At 41.8% G+C, this 5,000-nt stretch overlaps 1 protein-coding gene across 5 annotated transcripts in view; it reads left to right on the top strand.

Annotated features, from left to right (window-relative positions):
- Nucleotides 1-5,000, top strand: part of LOC137992637 (alpha- and gamma-adaptin-binding protein p34-like) — a 76,517-nt gene that overhangs the window by 26,570 nt on the left and 44,947 nt on the right. The gene's annotated exons all lie outside the window — the stretch shown is intronic.

The raw sequence follows: 5,000 nt of genomic DNA, 5'->3' as shown, positions 1-5,000 counted from the left end.
GTCATTACGATATTACGCTATTACGATGGACATTTCAACGTGCTATTATTGGAGCTTGGTCAAGCTGGAAAGTTTTTGCCAGTTATTACGCTATTACGCCAACATTATACTAGGAGTATTCCATTCCATGTTTGTTCATCGTCACAATCTTTAGTTATGTTGTTCATTACGTTATTACGCTAATAGAACGGACGCTTCACGGAGTTAATGTAGGGGCTTGGTTAGCTGGAATTTTTAGGCGCAGTTATTCAGTTATTACGCTATTACGCCAACAATTTAGCAGGGATGTTTCATTCCATGGTTGTTCAACGCCGATTTCTTAATTTCAGTTTCTCATTACGTTATTACGTTATTACGATGAACCACTTTCAGAGTATATGTACGGTCTTGGTCAAGCTCAACACTTTCCATGATAGTTGTTACGCTATTACGCCGTAAATATCTTGAGTAAGGATTTTCCATTCCGTGTTTGTTCAACGTTGCAATCTTACTTTTTCATTACGTTATTACACTATTACAATGAACACTTTACAGAGTAAATGTACCGGCTTTGCCAAGCTCGATATTTTTCACATTACACAACTACGCCAATGTGTGATTGTTCAACAGCACATTCCTACGCTATTACGATAAACATTTTAAGCCGGAAAAGCAAAAGAACAGACATGTACCGCTGTTTGTACATTTGGTACATTTCATGGATCGAAGAGACGTTTAAAAACTCACGACATTGAAGACTCCGTGAAGCAGAGGAAGGAAATCCCATTGCTGCCCTTTCCGTTGTCTCCCTTCCCTCCCTAAACAACTGGCTGATAAAAAAAGGTTGCAAGTGAAAAGAAACAAAAAAAGGGTAGTACGCTGTTGCGAAGTGAAAAAAACAAACAAAACGGTATTACGCTGCTACGAAGTAATAAGCAAAAAACGAAAAAACAGCAAGTCTAAAACAGGCAACATATGTAGCTGCAGCTTTTCCCTATTCAGCTTTACACCTTTATCTCGGCAGCGTTGAAGGAGAGCAATGACTTTTTCGTCATAGTCTCTTTCTGCTTCATCATCATTAGCTCCACATCCAAATACAAGGATGTCATCAGCAATCGCTTTGCATCCGTTCAGTCCTGCTAATGCCTGATCCAGTCTTTGCTGGAATTCTTCAGGGGCTGGTGAGATGCCAAATGGCATTCGGAGCCATCTAGATTTGTATCTTCCCCACGGGGTGCCAAATGTACCGGTACTTGCGTAACTGCTCTCCTCATCCAAGGACACGTGCCAAAATTCATTTTTGCCATCTAACACAGTAAAGCACCTCTTGCATTTGTTAGCTCAGGAAGGACATCCTTGATTATTGGCAGTAGGTAGTGATTGCGTTTAAGGGCTTGGTTGAGTGGTTTGGGGTCCACACGCAGTCAGACATTTTCTTCAAAGGGACGACAGTTGCTGATATCCAGGAGTTTGGAACATTTACCGGTGTTATGATGTTAAGGCCTTCCAAACGATCCAGTTCCTCTTTTAGCTTTTCTTCAATGGTAGCCTGTTCCAGGCTCTCAGATAGTCGAGAAAACGAAAAGAACTGCGTGTGAAAAGCGATTGGGGGCTTGGGTCGAGGCGAGGCGGGAGAGCCTGTAATCATCTCTTTATATTCTTCATTCCTGGTATACCCTCTGATTGGTCAATTTTGACAGTTTACATCAACACTTTCCTCATCATTTTGATTCACGCGCGGAGCTTACGCGGAGCACGAAAGAAAGAGGCCAATTCTGTCGCCGAGTGTCTTAAAGTATTCCCAAACGTACAAGCGCTCAGATTCGGGCAAAAGTTGTGTCTGTTGACCTTAAGTCGAGAAGAAGATCCGTTTGCAATGCTTCCAACCCGTTTTGGTAAAAGCATCACGCTTTTCTTGGAAAACCTGAAAAACTTAGAAATATGGCCTTTAGAGAATCAACCTCGCGTGGAACCACTAATGCCGCCCATTTTCAACACTTTGACATTGACATTTTGACATGAGAAAGGTTATTTGCAAAGTGGGCGGAATGAAGAATTTAAAGAGATGCTTACTGGCTCTCTCGCCTCGCCTCGACCCAAGCCCCCACTTACTTTTCACGCAGTTCTTTTCGTTTTCTTGACTATCTGAGAGCCTGGAACAGGCTACTTTAATGGCAATTGGCACCTTTCTTGTTGGGAGTTGAAGTGGTGGTACGTTCGGGTCAATTTCCAGGTGGAGATCACCTTCTAACGTTCCGTCTCCGCTGAATACATCAGCATGTTCTTTGAGAATAGAATTTTGCTCTGCGATGGCTCTTCAGACTGAATAGCCATGATGTTTTGTTGGACCACAGAGATGAGTTGCATTTGCTCACTAGCTCGTAAGCCAATCAGAGGCTTGCCTTTTCCTTTTACAGCTACAAACTCCATACTGTATTTTCTTCCATTTCTGGGATTCACAACTTGGACACGTTTCCTTCCAATCGGCTTCTCCTCAGTTTTGTTGTACGTAACGAGTTACGTCTGCTTTGTCCAGCAGGGATAGGCTGCCTTCACCATACACTTCTTTGAAAGACTCTTCAGGTAAGATGTTCACTGTTGCACCAGTGTCCAGTTGGAATGGGACTCAATGACCATTTAATAGCATTACCGCAAGCAGTTTGTCTTTACGATCAGGATTTTCCACACCACAGACTTGCTTCTTGACATCAATACAAGCGACATATTCATCAAAGTCAGAATCCTCCACTGCATGTACTAGCTTGCGAACATGTCTCAGTGTGGGAGGTTTAGAGGATGTGGCTGAACTGGGTGGAGGCGGTTTGGTTTTGCAGGCCACTCCAAAGTGGTTTGAATTCCACAATTAGAGCAGGTCTTTCCCCATGCAGGACATTTAAGCTTGTTCCAGACATGCATTTTGTCGCAGAACGTGCAGCAAATTAATTTTCTCTAGGTTTCTTTTCATTGGACTGACTAATGGCACTGACTCAGCATCCTCCTGATTGTTTCTTTTAATCGTTGGCTTGAGGTCTCGTAGGATCTACAGATATCAATGCATTCCTTCAATGTGAGTTTGGAGACTTGCAGGATCTTCTTGCGAGTTTGATGGTCTCTTACTCCAATGACAATCCTGTCTCTAATTAGGCTGTTCTCCAACACTCCGAAGTTACATGTCTTCGCCAACGTGTGCAATGCCGTGACGTAAGCATCCAGAGATTCGTTTGGTTCTTGGTCTCTCTTGTTAAATCGGTATCTCTAGTAGATTTCATTTGTCTCTCTGATACAATAACGCTATAGCTTTTGGAGAACAATATCAATGTCCTTCTTATCGTCTTCACTGTCAAATTATAAGCCTTCGAACACATCTAGAGCATCTGAGCCAATACAGGTTAGCAGTGTGGCAGTTCTCAGCGATTTGTTTACAGCAGGGTTTTCAGGATCTTTTAGACGTGCAGCTATTTCGTAGTTGTTCCAAGCACAGTGGAATTTCTTCCAGTTCGTGGCCAAATTCCCTATGAGCTCTAACCTAGAAGGCAATGGGATGTTTATCAGGATTTGTACCAGATTTGGTTGTGCGACGGCTTCTTGTACTTGCACAGATGCGTCGTAACCCTCGGGTTTCGGTGGCATACTTAGTAATTTGAAGTTAGCTAGATTCCTTCAGCAGAGATTTCCTTCCTAAAACACAAGAAATTTCCACTCACCGTTGTTTTCCACTATTCGTTGTGAAGAAGGTTTCGAGTGGCTAGCGCCGAACACAGCAGAGATTGGAGACTATGTTCTATAAATATCAGTTCGCAGATCAGAGTTGCTCGACCACGTCTGTGCGAACAAATCTCTCTCCAGAACACTTTCTGGTACGCTGAGCGGTAATTCCTCGATGGCATCAATTGCAGAAACCAGTTTGCACTTCTGGCACCATGTAACATAGTCGCTAGGACGGACAACGAAACACTTTAACGTTTTAATCTTGTAAGCCGAGTGTACATTAAGCGAAGAACAAGAACACATGCAGGATCCCGCATGTAAACTAAACTGTATAAATCAACTTAACATGCATAATTTAACATTGTTACAATACCCACCCCCTCCAATTCACACTTTTCAAGACTTTTGCTCACCCAAACTTGAACTTGATCTTCCTTTCTTCAGATCTGCTGCCCACTCTTATACACTACACAAGCAACTCATGCAAATTCCCCATAATAATAATTATTATTTATAATTAAATATTTTATGTTTCAACCCAGGCCACTCTCGGTCCAAACTTTGATTTATTCACATTTTTGACATCAGGGCCACATGTGGTAAATTGTTATTCAGAAGATGATTTTTTACAGCAAGGCCCAACATTTTTTGAATGAAAAACAGAGAAGCAACTCACTGCCTTTCAGGAAACAAGGATCAAAAGAAGTGGGCTTACAGCAATGGCAAACTCTTCACAAGAAACATCAGGAAAGTAGTTCCAAAACGGGAACTGTTTCAAGTCTTGTCTCAAGTGCACTGTCGAATTTCTCACAGAGGACACAAGTGTGGAAAAGTGGCTTGAAGAAATTATGCAGAAATCAACAAGAAAGTTGTTAACACATTCATTCCTTCTGCTCGAGTATTGACCAAGTTTGGACACCACAGCTTCTTTACAATCTAACCCCTTTATCCAACAAGTGAAAGGAATTATGCTTTACTTCCTGTGACCAATAACCATCAACCAATAGTGACTGTCTTAACACAATAACCAAGACAACGGTTGTTTAAGACTAAACACTTCAAATAAGTGATTACTCCAATCAATACAATGTGTGCGAATCCCTTACCTAGCTGGAATGCAGTGTCTGACAGTTGCAGACTAATCCTAACTCAGAGTTACTGAAAGCTAAGCATTTTAAAATGGGTGCTTAGACTTCAATACTGCATGCTTATCAGTGCTGATCAAATGAGTGCTTAGACTTAAATACTGTTTCACATAAGACAGTGCATAAGGTCCCTAATCACTAACTTGAAAGCTTAACCCTAATTCCTTA

This window comes from Montipora foliosa, chromosome 2 (assembly GCF_036669935.1).
Source record: "Montipora foliosa isolate CH-2021 chromosome 2, ASM3666993v2, whole genome shotgun sequence".
Lineage (NCBI taxonomy): Eukaryota > Metazoa > Cnidaria > Anthozoa > Scleractinia > Acroporidae > Montipora > Montipora foliosa.
The sequence above is the reverse complement of the archived record's forward strand: the minus strand, read 5'-3'. Positions and strand labels throughout refer to the sequence as shown.